Below are 17,582 nucleotides of genomic sequence, written 5' to 3' on the forward strand. Positions count from 1 at the left end.
TATCATGCGAAGTCTACTTTATTTACAGTGTCTGTGACTCCGTAGACTGATGACACTGTCGCTTGTTGGAATTTATATGTGGAAAAGGCTACAAATGAACCAAGTCTCTTGCTTCGTAGTCATATGCAAGGAATGTACTATCTGGCATTAGGAAATCATAACTAGGTAGGCACGTTATTTTTTACACGGCCCTGGAAGGAATTTTGCCCCAGTGTCATTTTTTTCTATACCTGTTTCTTTGTTGAGGCACATGAAATATGCATCAGATACAGGTAAATGTACCTTTGGTTTGTAAATTTCTGTAGGAGAAATACTGGGAGAAGTCTGACCCTGACCCTCTTCCATCGTGAAGCGTTTTGGACAGCCTCTGTCTTCAAAAAAGAGAATACAGAATCCCTCTGAATGTGAAGAGAATGAAAAATAATCTCTGTTCAGACTATGAGGAGTTACTTAATTGGATCTCAGAACATGTCAGCAAACGGAACTCTCCAGTGTCTGCAGTAAAATGGCCTAAAACATCTTTCATGGCTTCTTATTTTCTGTTGATCTGCAGCATAATAGCTGTGGAGCAAGAAGATCCCATGTGGTTCAAGTTCCTGGTGTCAGTTAATAGTGGTGATTTAAAAAAAAAAAAGAAAAAAAAAAGAAAAAAAAAAGAAAAAACCCCACTAAAATAAACAGATGAAGAAGAATCCCCCATTCCTGTGCTAATGGGTGAGTGACATACTGCCAACCAGCAAGGTAACTGTGGCTGATGTAGTTAGGAAAAAAGTGTGGTGAGCATGTAGAAAAGTCAGGTAGGGTGATAACCCTCACAGAAAACTAAATATTGCATTTAAGATACATTAAGATACAGTGAGTACAATAATAGTCTCTGTTGCTTTTAGATGTGGGAGGATAATTCATCCATTATGATTCAGGGAGCAGAGGCAGTCACAGGCCATATTTTCTCATTGAGTATTGATGGGATGTATTTGTACACATGGGTTGCGAGTGTTTTGGATCATTATAGCTGTGCCTCTTGTGAAGTGTAGGTGTTTGCATTCCTGCCTTGCACAGAGCTGTGAGGGCTCAGAAAAAACAGCCTCTGTTGAATGTGTGTGTGTATGGCTTTCTTTAGCAGAACAAGAAATCTCTGCCAAGCTCTTGAGTAACGAATGAGGCTGATGAAAGTAGTAAAGATGTAAAGGTTAAATAGAAGAAGCAAGGTAGCACAGTTTCTTGAAGGTTGGCTATGGGGAAGTCCAGGGTCCTTCACAATAACCCAGGACGGTGTGTTTGTTTTCATCCTGTTTCTCCTGTGTGAAGATAAAGGTTGTGTCATTCCTGTGAAGATCATAGAAAGGGCAGTTTTCTCCCTTGCTTTTCCTTCTTTACTGCTAAATTAGAGATACTGGGATGACTCCTCTGTAGAAGGCACAGCTCCACACCATATTTCCACATTTTCTATACTTAGAAAATCCACTTTTCTATTTCTCTAGGAGCTTGAGATTTCTTTAGTGTTTGAATATGAAGCATCATTTTCTTTTCCTCATGCGAAGACCCAGCTTGATCTTTTGGCTGAAGTGGGAAGGGAGGGAGGAAGGAAGGAAAGAGGGATGGAAGGGAGGTAAGGAAGGAAGGGAAGGGAGGAAGGAAGGGAAGGAAGGCAGGGAAGGAAGGCAGGAAGGAGAGCAGCGCTGTGAAGCATCGAGGGCAGGCATCATAGCCTCGTGGTGGATGTTTCCCAAGTTGTTGAGTCAACACTTCAGGACCGTCCCTCAGACTCCACGTTTGCATGATTTCATACCCTCAGAGTGACTTCTCAAATTGGTTCTAGACTTACCTAGCATTAATTTTTAAAAGATAGTTCGTAAACAGAAGCAAACCTGCTGTCCCGTGTCTTTTACTATCAGAAGAAAAGGTAGAAGTAGACCATGGAGACCAGGAATTGTAATTTTTTTTTTTTTTTTTAGGTTCTTTAGCTTTTACAGTTACTGAGGTGATTGTTACTGAAGAAGTCCGTAGACTTTCAGTCTCTCACAAGGTTTATCTTCCATATGTTTGCAGTCAGTGTGAGTGAGATTTCACAAGTATATCTGTTGTTAGTTTTTGGACACCACATTTCTTAGACTTTTAATTCTTGCTCTGGTTAGTTGTAGTGAAGAATGATTCTCCTTCCTCTTCTCTGTCTCTTCTGTAGAGCTTTGGTGTACAGTTTCTGCAGTGATTTGTCACTCTGGTCTTTTCTTACACTAGAAGTACTTTTGAAGCGGTTCTGGAACAGCTAATGCCGATTTAATTCTGACACTGTTGGTAATGGACACCTTGTTTAGATAGATTATTTGATCATAATGCTGCAGAACAGAAATTCACATAATATTTCTTATAAAAGAACTTCATGTCTTTATAGGGTTTTTGTTTTTTAACATGTGTACACGCCTCCAAATATTAGGTTTTCTAAACCATGAACTGTACATGGTAGCACACTTTCCATTAGCTCTATTTGCTTGTTTTTCAACAGTAAATAGCAAACTAAATATGAAACTGGAAATGGCAAACAAAAGTTGTAAAGGAAGAATGTGTCATGCAAACTCTGGCTTCTGGGGAGGTGGAAGGAAAAGGGGAAGAAAATAAAATACCCAGATTTCCTAAATGCACATTTAATCCCCTTCTTGTCTGTTTCGAATGTGTTGTAGAAAGTAAATCTCTATTACCTCATATGCCTTTGCTTTTCAGCTGCCTTGCTTTTTATGACACATGCTGGATTCAAATTAAGAGTAAGCTTTGTGACTCCTCTAATCTTTTATTTCATATTTGCATATAAACAGTAAGTATACAGCCCCAAAAGGAATGCTAATATTGCATCTATGTCATAATTAGTATTAAGACATTTAAGAAAAAAGAAGAATGGATTTACAGTTTGCTCGAAAACATTCTACTGGCGCAGCTGTTTATCACTGTAGATATTAATTCTAAGTTGTAGTCAGATGAGTGGTGTTTTCAGAGATTGCATAGTAGGGATGAAAAGAAATAAGCCTCCCTTTTGTCGTAAGCTTCCCTTGTGACTGATGTGGACTGTCTTGCTTTGTACCGTGGTCTTCTGAGATACCACATCGGATTTGCGTATTCATCTGTGTAGCAGTTATACTGTAAAATGTTTTCAGCCATTTCACAGACCTATTAGTAACAAGAAAATGTTGATCTGTTTAAATACTACAAGGCTGACTGTCTTTCTATTCCTGTTGTTTTCAGAATGGTGTAGGGTCAAGGAGACCCTTGATGTGTTCTTAAGATTATTTCCATATTCTTTAAATGCTTTGCAAGTTTATATAATTCTTCTTGGGTTTTCCTGGTTTTAAAAAAAAGAATCTCATCCTCGAGACGTTTCCTGTTGTTCTCTTACAAATTTCTTTTAAGATGAAGTAACAAAAATTAGATGTCTCTCTCAAGGAATTTCCTTTCAGTTTAAAAACAATTAGAGCAGTTGCTTTTTGATAGGCTCTTCCCCAGGGCTTGTTAGCTGTACAGAAATCAGAGTGGGTCTGGTTATCCTGTGAGGATTGTGTTTCACGTCCTAGACTTTCCACACTGCTTACTGCTGGTGATAGACCTTCCAGACTTTGCATCATGTAACATTTTCACAGTGAAGTGTACTGAGAAAATTTTCCTGAAAGACAACACTTTTTTAATGCAGCCTCAGTACCTGGTGGGTGCGCTGAATGAATTTGGTTGTGTAGATCCGTCCCAGTGGATAATGAAACTCTGCTGTGTGGGAGGAGAGATGGTAACACTCTGCTGTTGGTCATTTCTCTGTCCATTCCTTGGGAGCCCTGTTGTTGATCATAACACCAATAATAATAAAAATGCACAGAAGACCTTGTCAGATGACTATGCATTAGCATCCCTGTAGTCTTTGTTTTCCATTTGTGCTATTGAGATCTCGTTTCTCACGGCAGTGGTATTAGGATTTGCATGGGAGAGCCTTATGCTGCACTGCTGTGTATTTTTCTTAAGCATCAGCACGCAGCCCCCATGGGCTACAGCAGTTGTTATGGGGAAAACGGCTACACTTTAAAAACATGCTGCATTTTTCCGGGAAGCATCTTTGACATATGGCAGGATGTGCCTGTAGCAGGTGAGGGAGCCCTGCCTTGGTGTGAGGGTAGGGAGAGAACCATTCTGTTCTGATCTTTGCATTACCTGCAGATTTCACATTGACCTTTTTCTCCTTTGAGGTGGAAAGGAACCACCTGCATAGCTGTTAATTTGATGACAAGTTGTGACTGCTGCAGATGGGCTGAACAGGATTTGACCCAGGGAGCACATGTGTGAAAGGTGATACAGTCTAGTGCTTATTCTTTTGGCAAACTGCTTTGCCATATGATGAGCATTCAGTCAGACACTCTTGATAAGTGTTGCTGCAAGTGACCTAGAACTTTTGTTTCTGTTGCTTTTATAATCAGGCAGGCAGAAACATTTGCTTTGATCAGTCGTCTTTCTATTTTCTTCTTCCATTAGCCCCAGGTACCAGCTTTTATCATTTCCCACAGCTCCATGCAGACAAACACTATAAACAAGTAGTAAAGTGTCTGAGTCATCAGATACTGTTCCTTGGGGAGTCCTGCAGAAGAGAAGTGGAGCCTTATTTTTTGTTGCAGTTGCTGTGCTTATGTTAAGAGCCCCATGACACTGATCTGGTACTAATTTAGAAACAAATTCATAACCAGATGAAGAAGTTGAGGAAAATCAGAATGTTTGTAATCTTCTGGTGCATCTTATGTACCTGCTGAATAACAGATACATATATAGCAGTAACTCTTTCTTGTTGGGTTTCAAAGCAAAATGGGAAATAAGTGCTGTCATTAATAACTACTAATGCGCATGTTTATTATATTATGCTAAGAAAGAGTAGGATTGTGAATAAACTAATGTTTTAAATGACAAGGGATGTTTTCTGGCTTGTGCCTTAAGTAGAATCTTGTTGCTGTGACAATTGCTGGTTTGATGCCTTCCCAAATGCTGCATTCTCAAGTGTCTTCTTCTTCTGAAGAATCCTCAACAAATTCCCTCCAGATTTTCTAGCTTCTGCCATAACACCAATTATGGTTTATTTCTCCATTTCTACGTGGTGTTCTTTGTACTGGAAAACAGTATCCAGAGTCATACATAGATGAAGTACAGAAAAGTTCAATGGAAGGTCCATAAAATGTGTAAAGACTGGCCTTCTTCCAATCTATTATTTGCTAAGATGACCTTGCAAACTTGTGATGTATATGTATTCCAGACATTAATTATTTCTACAGTTGAGAATTATCTAGAAGTGTAAAATAAGGTCAACATCAACCCAATAGAATATGAAAAAAAAGTACTTTTTATGTTCAGAAAGCATGAGGGCAAATAAAGCACAATGATAGCACACTAGTGTAGATGAAACCAGATTTAACATCAATATCAGATGGTAAATTATTAAACTGAATCCTGATAGTTGTCCTCTACAGCTTGTGGTCTTAAGAAAGCGATAAGAGCTGAGAAGAACTGTCAGAAGTCCTTGGCTTGTAGTAATTTTGTAATGTCACTGGACTTGCGTTGCCCATGGCAAGGGCAGGGACTTAAAGAGAAATCTAGTGAAATCCAGGACAGAAGAGGAAAAAGTAATAAATATGTAATAACTGAGATTTTTCTGGGGGGAGTTGAAATTTACATGCGGCGAATGGAGCAAGAACCGCAAGGATTGATTTGCTGCAGATTTCAGGAATTCCCAATATTGAGATTTATGTTGCTGGGTGAGGCCTAACAAAGGACATAGGTGCTTTGGTGACCCGTTTGTAGTGAAGTAATTTTCAAAGGCCAGTAGTAATATGATATCTCCTTGTCCATGCTGCTGTACACAAGATTGTCATGTAATCCATCTGGTGTGGAAACAGTAAAGGCAACTCTGCTCAAGCCTCTTGTTTTGGGAGAAACACCACTGTATTATTATTATCACAGTCTAATAGACACGTGTTTCAGAGCCTGCTTACCCTATAGTGCCATCATTGTCTCATAAGAAGGGATCAGTGCAGTCATTGTCTTATGCTATAGCTGAAAGTTATTGGTACTTAATAGCGGTACCCAGTTTCCCCCCAAATAGGACAGGGTCTTATATTAATTTTTGCTCCAAAAGTTATTACTTTTTTACATGTATAGCTGCCTGGACACTATTTAAATTAACTTCTGAAATGAACTGTATCTAGAGCTTATATTTCGAGCATCCTCAAAAATCCTGACAAATCATGCTCGGGCTTATTTTTGCAGTAGGTCTTATTTTTTGGGAAACAGGGCAGTAGCTGCAAAACATCCATACGTACGTGATGTGATCTTCCTCTTCAGAACCATCCTTCTAGTCTGAGGCTCGTGAAAGCAATGCTGTTATTTACAAGAGCCTCATGTGTCTGTACATGTGTGCACTCTCCAGACAGATAAGCTTTGGGTTAGTACTGAATACCACTACATAAATTTCCCCAAATAAGTTCTCACTTACAACTGGGAAAAAAAAAAATAAAATAAGAAAATTGTGAAATATGTGATGGTTTAATAAAATTCAGGATGTTTCCCCGTTGTTTTCCAGAAGTTTTATAACTCTGAGAAATGTGGTATTTATTCTACATAAAATGTAAAAATGCAGCACTCACCATGACTAATAAATGCCAGAAAACAAATATAGATCTTAACAGCTATAGATGGCCCTTTGCTAAGGTAGAGTGAAATGTATGGAATACTGTGCAGTCTGGCTTGACGTGGCAGCTGTCAGCAAGCAGGCACTAGGAAGCATCGTTGAACTGGACTAATGAATATATGGACCACAGCTCTTCGTTTACAACCTGAGGCAAGAATTTAGCTGGTGGAGCATTGAGAAATATGTTACTTTATAATAATAGGTAGCTTACTGATTGTTACAAGAGTTTAATGAGCATTGCAGAAGGAAGACAAGAAGGATATATATTGAGATTGCTGTTAAGCTTTTTAGTTTGCTCTGTTTGAATTCCTGGTAGAGACAGCATTGACTTTAGGATCATTGTTAATGAAACAGGCTAAAATGGAAAAGATAGGAAGGAGTGAAATTCAGGTTGAAAAGGAATAATCTCAAATATTATATTGGGGCACATGTTTTGTCTTTAATGGGATGATTAAAAAAGTAAGGCTTTTGAAATGCAGTACTATGAAATGATGTATTTCTGTGCTGGCACAGTAAAAAAAAGTTTTTATGTACATTTTAGAATTTTTTATAGGATACTACTCGTACATGAAGTTGGTACTGCTGTAAGTGCTGTATCTTTTGCCTTTTTTAACTCTTCATTTGCACAGCATCTAATTTCTGTCAAGGAATACTCCTATAGTAATTGGGATTTGAATAAATACCTCAAGCTCCTTCTGAACACACAGCTTGTAAGAACAGACGTAGCACAAGTACTATGTTAGAAATAGGCTGAACTCGATATGGCAAAAGAGTTTGATTAGGCAGAATAGATTGTAACTGGTATTCAGTTGATGGTTATCTTCCAAAGGAAACCTGCCGGTGCTGTAAGAGCATCTCTGCGGTTAAGATTTGAGTAAAACAGCCATGGAGTGTTTATCCATCATGCTGGATTTCAGAAATCAGAAGTGGGAGGAAGTCCCACTGGTAGTATCTAAAGAGAGTAAGTGTATGATATGTACTTGACAGCAAATCCAGCAGGTGAGAAATGTTTATTTAACTAGAAAATTATTGAGCGTGACAATATCCTTCCTGCTTCTCTTGAATTTGACATGGTGTGCCTGAGTGTTTGCAAGCAAATTACTTGACATTGCCAACCCCAGACATGTAAAAATGAGTCAGGTCCCCAAAATCATGATCAACTCAACATGTTAAAGAATGTTCTTGGTGGGTTTTTTCATTATTTTTGGGGGATATGAGCTAATGTGTTGCAGAAAGATGATCTTCGTAGGTTATTTTAGGTTATTTTCAGCCCATATAGGAATCAGAAACTTCAAAATATAGAAGCCAGCATTCTTGCAAAGAAACATGTTAAGGACATCCCAGTCCCCCAAAAGCACCGTCTCAATGTGTGTTATATTGGTTAGCAATGGCTGACACTCGACCAAGTGTTCTGGTTTTGTTTCTTTTCCTTTTATAACCCACACTTTGGCAGTGTGCTCAGACTAATGTCATTTCTTCATCCAGATGATAGTATTCAAACAGAAAATCTTGGTGGTTCTGTTTTGAACCTCTGGGAATGAAAATGACCCTGGGAAGAGTGTGTCAAGAAGCAACATCGTGGAATCTCTCAGCTCTAAACTGGGTTGATATTAGGCAGTTCTAGTAGTACCTCACCCGTGGGCAGACACACTGTAGAATAATGCCATTTGCCTGTGCTTTACTGCTCTGTGACTTTGGAGTTCATGTGAACCAAGCAGACAAATAAGAAAAACAAACAAACAGGGAACTTTGATTTCTCTCTTTGCACATGTATGTTTTGTTTCTGACAGATTTATCTGACGGCAAGTCAGAATTTCTTAAGGTTTGCTTAAGTTATATACTCAATGCAATCTGGATCTAACTGTATAGACTTTTAATAGATATAAATGGCTTTTTCCAAAAACCTCATCTTGACAAAAAGAATTGGCAGCCAAAACTTTGTCTGTCTACAATATTAGGCTTCTAGGAGATTAAATACAAAAACGCATCTCTCTTTTTTTATTGCATGGATTCATGCATTCTAGAAGTTGAACACCATGGGTATACACAAGCTATGATCAGTAGATCAGACCAGCATTCTCTTTGAACAAATAAGAAAGGCAGGTTTTAATGATAGGAATAGAAATAACCTGCTAACAAGTAGATGCTTACAAAATAACCTTATCCCCATCTGTCACAAAGGATTTAAAGCTCTGTTTTCAACTGGAATGGAATTTTCAGCCTGAGATTCCAGGTTGTAGATGTTGAGGCTCATGTTGTTTGTGTGACATTTTATTCCAGTTTGCCAGCTTAAAGACTAATAAGCAAATGGCTGCAAAACAGCATGGCTATCCAGAGTGTGAAACCAGTTTGGTGAGACTTTTAATATCATTTCATTTTCTTTAACAGAAATGGAACAGTAAGTGGAACTGCAGTCAGAGGGTGCCAAAGTAAGATTTTATTTTTCATAAATATTTTATGCTGGGTGTGAACGGAAGAAGAGGTTATGTGCTTATTTCATCTCAAGTGCATGCATTGAGCAGGGTTTGGACAGATGACCTCCAGAGATCCCTTTGAAAAGAAAATTGTCTCTGTTTTGTAGCTTGATGTATCAACAAAGTCTGTATGAAATGAAATGAAATCAGGTTTCTGGTGTATTTGCAGACAACAACATGCACAAGTAGGAATGTTATAGAAATATTAGGCAGTGTTTTGTTGCCTCCAGAATACTTCTTGCACGTTATCATATCGGGACTCAGTAGTGTATTAGGATATATCACAGAGGTCCAAAAAGGACACGCATAGGCCACACTCATTGAAATAGTTCCAACAATTGTAGTAGGTTGTGCTAACTTCCATTCATTTGTTAATTTAGCCTTTTCGGGGTCCTCCCAGTCCAGTACCTGTTTAATAAAGCATATTCTTGACTTTCATCTGCTTCATATCCTTTACTCCCAGACCATGGAGAGACACAATCTGGGGGCTTCTGCTCAACCTGCTGATGCTGAAGCCTCCCGTTGGGAGCCGATGTCCCTCCCAGCCCCTTGCTTACCGAAGGGCTTATCACCGGGTTCGTGTGCCTGGGATCAAAGTTTTATCATAATTTGTCTTGGACAGAAGTCTACCTCTTGGAGCCTGAAAGTGTGAAATTTTTTTGATGTTGTTATTTTGTTTCTAATGAAATTCAGCAAACTGAAGTGACTGGCAACCTCTTGACTTACTTGAGATGTGTATTCAAATGAATATTTTACTGAATAGCAATGTGAAGGACAGTGTAACCAGTCGCCATGTGACGTAGATCTCTAGCTGGTGTATGAGTATGAAATTATGTCAGTGAGCTAAGGTTACTTCTTTTTCTCCCAACACACTAATAAATAGAAGTATTACATGTGCTTAGAGCTCTGACGGGATTATGTCTCCACAGGATACCAGAATTTAATGTGTTGCCTAGAAGTGTAACATATAGTATTATGCTCTTACTGTGTTTGCAGTCACTGTTGGAGTGAAAACTTGAGCTGACTCTAAAAATAACATACATTTTGTTTGTATTGTACAAAAGAAAGAAGTGTTCACTCATTGTCACGAAAGAGGTTTCACAGTCAATGAGGAACATTGTAGAAGCATAATTAGTCAGATGATGGTCTAGCATATGCAGGTAGAATCTAACAAGTTTGTTAGTATGTCTGAAATGAGTTAATGTGTCAGGCTTCAATATATGTTCCGTATAATGGTTATGAGGAAGAAAGTAACCCAGTTTGATTTTAGTGTCCAAGAAGCCAAGAGGAATTGTCATTATTTAAGAATAGTTCGAATCAGTGAGATAATATCAAAATGAGGCCTTGTGATATTCTAGCCTCATTTTTGCAGCATCCAAAGTAGTAAAAATTCCCAGGAATTTTGTAATTTAGTTGTGATCATAAGCAGACTTTAAATTGGATTAGAAGTGAAGTTCCAGATCAATGTGCCCTATTGCATCTGTTAGGCTTCTTCTTTTTTCCATATTCAGTTCTGATAGCACTACATACAGACAGTTCTTGTATATACAAAGGAGAAAGCCATTTGGAGGGTGGTGATTATGTTCATCCTAATGGATGGTTGCCAGAATTACTTTTCCCTAGGTTCTTGCCCTGTAATTCTCTGTGAACTCAGTGATAGTGCAGGTCAGCCTCTGTGCAGATGAAAACCACAGTGTCTGGAGATGGGCGTTTCAAAGCAGGAATGTGTAAATATTTTTGAAACATTTAAGTCTCTGTGACAGGATTTGCTTTCAGAAGTGCCACCTTTCATACGCACATCCATTTTCTTCTCTCACCTAGCAATGTAAAAATAACCAATATCTTACAGAATTGCAAATGCTATATTGTAGGACATAAATAAGCTGTAATCATCAGACAAAAACTCGCAGTTAATCACTTCCATTCCTGTTCCTTTGCTCTATACCACAACATAGTTATTGTAGTTACTGGCCATCTTAAACAGCGTTATTGTGGCGCTGTGCAGCTCTCTTGGTGTTCACAGTAAAGCACTGAGCCTGCAGTAGCTTTTCAGGTGTGGCTGAGGCTGGCGGCTGTGTTAGGGTGTGTAGGTCCGTAGATCAGTTTTTCATGTCGTGTAACGTGATAATCGTTTGCTGACTTTTCCCCCAAAAGTCCTGCTTTCACTGCAGCACTTAAATGTGATGGAACCACAGAGTCTAGTAGGGATAGCTGGTGCTCAGCTGACTTTGGAAACTCGGTCAGGTACTTACTGCAACAGAATGAAAAAAATCAGATGCTTGTCACAGGACTTGTAAAAATGGTAAAAGTATCTGGCAAATCTTTTCCAAGATAGGAAACCCTTTTCTTCCATTGGCCCTCCCAAGATCTTCCACTAGGTAACTGACGTAGAGGACTAAAGGTGAGGGTGGTGTGTTTGTATGTGTGATAAAACAATGACAGACGCAGAACATTCTGGAGCAGCCAAATTGTTCTGCGGTCCTCTCTGAAACCATACATACACATTGTCCTCCAGATGTGCTGCCCCATCTTCTCTGCAGCCTTCAGCTGGATGGAATTGCAGGGAGACTAAGAGTGCCTTGGCTATTTGCACAACAAAAATGTGTCAGGCTGCAAATTCTTACATCCACAATTGTGGTGAAAAATAGGTTTTCTTAAATAGGAACAAGGCTTGTACAATTCCTCTGTGTGATTGGGATGTACTCTGCAGCAGAGAAGTGTCAACGCTTCCTGTTGCTGTTAACATCAATGCCTCATTTTGACTAGGGGTTTCAGTCTTTTCAACAAATGCTTTTGTTCTGCAATTCAATCATCCAGCTTTCTTTTGTTGTATGATATCACCTGGAATGGAAAGAAAATGGAATGTTTACTGAAAATTGCTGTCTGCTGGAGGTGCATTATCAGATCTACTTTTCTTGAGACAGATGTTGAAAAAAGCTTTGTAAAGATTTTTACAATTTGCAGCTCATTGACAAGTTTTATCAATACTAGTGTGGAGGCTTTCAGCCCTTCTGCAGAGATGGTTGAAAGAATGATGGCTGGCAGAGATGTCTCTGGGGTGCGTTGTGCTAGATGGAAACAGTAAAGAGGCTCTGTGTCTTAAAGCAGACTAGGTAGATTTAAAATCGTGTTTGTGTTGAACATAACCACGAAAAGAGCTTTTCCTTATGCTTTCTTCATCCATGTGCATACTGTTCCAAAAGAAATCTGCATTGCTCTTAGGACAGAGTGCCCTGTGTGGTGTGGCATTGATGGAGAGGGACAGTGACCAGTCTGGCACTGAACAACCAGATGATCAATGTGCTTTATCAACTGCCTCCAATTGTAGAATGCTCTGGAAGGGACGGGACGGGACTTCTTGTCTTTCAGAAGGATTGTAAGCACGTCCACCAAACTGATCATCTGCCCTGGCTTCAGCAGAAGGAGGTCTGGTGATTTGGGCTGTATTTGCTATCTCAAAGCAGTATTTTGCTTTCTTGCTCCCCGTTTCCCTTAAACACTATCATCCAGCAGAACTGGGAAACATGCTGTTGAGAGTGAAGTCAAAAGCGTAGAGTGAATGCAAGCCTGCAATCCAAAGTGTACCTCGCTGGGGGTTTATCTTGGTTAACACATGGTGTAATTTATGTATAAAGATGAGGGGGAGTTCTAATCATGGATTTACTGAATATGACATGTTATAAGATAATTGACAGCTAATTAGTAACTTCCCAACTTGTTCAGCTTTTGAAGACCTTTTGTAATCAAATATGAATTTCAAATATACCCCTTTGTATCTAAGTTTATGTAGATTATATTTTCAGTGACCTTTAGTAAAAAACACACCAGAATTTGAGGGCTCAAAATGTTGACTTGTTTCCTTTTGTACTAATTCCTTTAGAGTAAGCACAAGAGCTTTATAAAAGGTTCAACAATTTATTTCACTAACCAGTATATGTACATGAATATATGAAAAGGATATTGAGGTCCTTTATAAAGGATATCTAGAAGGATAGAAAGGATATACATAAAAGGACAAGAAATTCTCTCCTTTATAAAGGATAAAGTTACTATCCTTTCATCATTGTTCTGTAGCTCACATAACGTAGCCTTGCTATGTTACTCTAGTTCTTGGTTTTGAGGTGACCACTGCTTATTTCCCCAGCTGTCACCGAATAGTACTGTAGGTGAAAACTTCAGAAGAAGTATACAAAGGCTGAGGAGCCAATTTTCCAGCCCTGGACACACTGCTTACATCTTAAAACAAGACCATTTTTGCTATTTGCATGGCTCCTGGCAGTAAGAAAAGCTAGCACCCTCGCTGCTTGTCAGCCAAACACAACCTCTTGGAGGATTTTGGCTAACAGTGGTACCTAATGGTGTAACTATGGGCTCAAGGAAGCAGCTGTGGGTTTTGACCGCTTCTAGGTGAAAATGCTTGAATGAATTAGTTGACACTGCAAAATTCACAAAATGATCATTTGAGGAACGTATTACTCTCTTTCTGAAGTGTAGTATTACTCTGTATGTCTGACACTGCAAATAACTTACTCAGCAATTTGTCCAAAACATATTATGAAATGTGTTCAATAAAATATTGGCATAGCATTTGATTGGCCTTAGTTCAGAGTAGTAATGTCCTCGTTTACAGGCAGGGTAACAAAATAAAATAGCTTTCACATGTATTGGTTGATGCTGAGTGTTAGGTATTACATCTTCCCAGTACCTTTGCTACTTTTACATTGTGCTGAGTGAAATTTCATGTCCAGGAGCAGAGATGATGACAGGCTGACACTGCTGAGTACAGCCCTTCCAGACAGTTTGATACCAGGTCAAGTAATCAAATTAGAATATTTCAGAGGATTACCAAGATGTTAATTTCCTCCTCCTTTGATGTCACTTAAAAAGTGGCTAACAATTCCAGCACATCAAAATGTTTCTGAATAATGTTTCTGAAGGCTTTTAGAGTCTTAATTTGAGTGAAACTTGGTTCTACTTTGTAAAGGCTGTAAGACTGTTCAAACTCACACGGTGTTTTTACTAAAATGCTTTCTTTGATAAATGGCTATTTTTATCAAGACTAAGTGCATTAAAAAGCATTAGTCACATTTCTTATTCAGTACTCATCACCGAAATATTAGCTGCCCAGGGCTGAGGTGATGCGAAGGTGCAGAGCACTGGGCTGCTCAGTAGTACATCACTTGCTGTCATGGTACCAGTTTTCAGGGAGGGTTCAGTCAAGGAAAATTCAGTCTGTGGAAAAAAAATCTACCAGTCTATCCTTTCATCTTTCTTCCTTCTTCAGGCTCTGGACGTGGAGAGCTGGCAGGGCAGTTCCCACAGCTATTTCTGCACATAGGTGTTAATTTAAAATAGTTATATTGAACCTAAGTTGACACCATCAGTGTCTGAATTCACAGCTTATCCTGTGCTGCCCGTAATGCTTCAGTGTCTTACACTGTAAGAAATCCTAGGCACAGTTGGAGACCCTGTTAAGTGTCTGCAGTGAAAAGGCTGGGCATAATTTCCTTCTCTGCTAGTATTAAAGTAATGAGTCAAAGATGAGCATAAACATTGAAGAAAAGGTTTTCTTGAGTTCCACAGCTGAGAAATATATGGTGCTGATGGATGCATTCTATATTTGCTCGTTTTTATTGTGGTAAACAATGCAGGTTTCTTTTTCTTTTTCGTTTACCTTGACTGTTGTGCTGAGAGATTTCACAATTAAACCTTTTTTCCCCCTCATCTGGCAAACACTGATGTGCATTTTTTGAAGAAAACAAGTGGTTACGATTTGTTTGGGTGAACTCTTTCCTTTGGCGTTGCAGTCTATCAGGCTGCTCCAGTATTTTCCTACAGAGAACACAGCTCATGTCTAAAGGCACAGATGGGCTGACCAGTCAGTGCAAATAATAAAGATATAATTGGCATTCATCCATGCTGTCAAAACAATAATTTAAAAACGCCTCAAGGTTTGGATTTTTTTTTTAATAATAGGATTTACAAATATTTTGCTTAAATGTTTTGAGTAATTTCTACAAATACATTCCTGCTAGAAACTTCTTGCGGTGGGCTATTTCTACAGCTTGCCATCAGCATTGAGATAAAGGGGAAAATGAGATAAACATCTGAGAAGAAAGCAGTAAAACAAAATGCAGAGGCACCTCAGAAACAGCCACGTGAGATCATAGTAAACTGCAGGAATTCATCTTTTGCTTGTTGAATGTAACTTGAAAAGAAAATTGCGAACTTTTATCTCAGCCCATGAGGCTGTGAATTCAAAAGGTAAGAAATAAACCTTATCATTAATTGAGTATTACATTAATCCTTTGTATACTCAGTGACACTCTCAGAACTGTGGTTTTTCTCACTGGGATACAGTTCTAGATATCTTCTGTAGGTTTCAGGGTAAAAAGAGATTTATTTCTCTTAAAATACAGGAAATTGAAGATTCATTACAATTAAAAATTGATCATGTTTGCCAAATAATTCCCTTTAAATATGTTTATTATTTTGTAGTAAACAGTAATATTCACCAGTTAGTCTGTGGTGCATTAGAAGTACATCGTGGCTGTGTACTAACACAAGTACTGTGAGTGAATTATGACATGTCAGTTTTAATATTATGCTGAAAATTTTTGAGTGCTGCTATCAAGCATCAGTTTGATCTCTGTCTCATTAACAGACCTTTCTGAAGATGTCATTCGTTCAGGATTAGTGGGAGGAATATTTAATTAATATCCTTTGTGCAGTGGTAGTTGAGATGGCAAGAAGGCTCCAGCGAGGTGTGTGGGAAGATGAGTCGGCGTTACGCCGTGCCTGGGAGGTGAAGGTTCACACTCAGTGTGTGCTTGAAGGTGCCTTGTTGCTTGTCTTTGAGGCAGAAAGCGGAGACAGATAGTGGAGGAGGAGAGAAGCCATCAGTAGTAATGCAGGGGATTATCTCCTCGAGAGAAATGGGCATCTTTCCATTATAAATAGACAGTTTTCCAGCAAATAAATACTTAGCTTGAATAATCATTTGCTGCAGCTGAAGCAACCAACTAATTGCAATATTGGCTAGTAACTTCACCTAAACAATGAGGTCAGCCTCCGTCCTCCGCCCCTGCCCCTCCACACCTTGCGTAACCAAGATCTGGGTGTGGAGCTGGAGTCTCACCCTCCGTCAGGCCTCCGAGTCTGTCACGACTCTGTCTGGTTTCCTGCCAACTCCAGTTTTTGTGCTGAGGCTCCATCAGGCTGTGTCCTAGTTTCAGAACAATATCTTCACTACGTTTCAGTCCCCAAGGCCAGTATCTACACCAGATTTAATTAAAACTGGGAACGCTAATCAGCAGGTCTTCCTGGAACTGTGAGATTTCTGAGACCTTGACTGCAGTCACCATCCCACAGGTAGGTGGCTTCTGCCTTCTACCATTGTGGGAAACATGGAAATAATGCTCCTGGACCACAGATCCCGGAGTCTGCAGTGCCAGTGTTCCTTACGACTGAAACTGCGGAATAGTGGCAGCTTCATTTGGGGACAGTATGTCTTTGAATACCTCGCTTTAAGGATTGTGTCATTCTATAACAAATACCCTTCCTGCATTTGCAAAAGATAAATAACAGCAAGACTTCATACTGATGAATATATGTCAGAAAAAGGACCTTGAATAATTTAATGCCCTTCTTTGCGATGGATTAGAGCACCTGTGTGCATTATAGTCGATACCTGTGCCAAGGCCCTGACACCCTGATGGTCAGATCACCTCACCAGGTGGATGTGTTGCCCTTACGGCCTGTGCACTTGGATTTGTATATTAAAAGAGGATGGGGAAGTAGGTAAATGTCCTGAATACAGTAGTTGCAACTAATGGGTGAAGTCAACAAGGGGAAGAATTATTTACTTTGCTGCTTTAAAGAAAGAAGAGAAGGGGCAAGGAAGAGAGAATCAAGTGGAAACAGTAAGCAATAAATGTAAGTGCTTACATTTGCTTTGCTCTAATGGTGTCTGAGAGTATGGAAATGTCATGGGTTGTATTTTACTTCTATAGGAAGTTTTGTGTTTATATTTAATTTCTAGGAACCCAAGGGCAAAGCAAAGCAATTAAAATCTTCATGACTTAAAAATAAACTTCAGAAGCTTCAAGTAAAATACCTTTAGCTGATTAGTGGTACAATGCATCTTTAATGAGAAATAAATTAGGATTGCATTATTTCTTAGGAGGATAAGGAGAGGCATTAGATATCTACAGTGATAGTAGAGGGCTTAGAAATAATCTAACACTATGAGCTGCTTTTCTAGAAAAAAACAGGAAACTTCTATATGGCCTAATGCACAGATAAGAAAAGCAGTGAAGCAAATAAATTTGTAAAAGTCCTTTCACTAAAAAGCTTATTGTGGGGTGAATTTTAGCATAGTAACATCACTCTTTTCATCTGTTTAAACTCAT

Source organism: Patagioenas fasciata, chromosome 15, assembly GCF_037038585.1.
Source record: "Patagioenas fasciata isolate bPatFas1 chromosome 15, bPatFas1.hap1, whole genome shotgun sequence".
Taxonomy (NCBI): Eukaryota; Metazoa; Chordata; class Aves; order Columbiformes; family Columbidae; genus Patagioenas; species Patagioenas fasciata.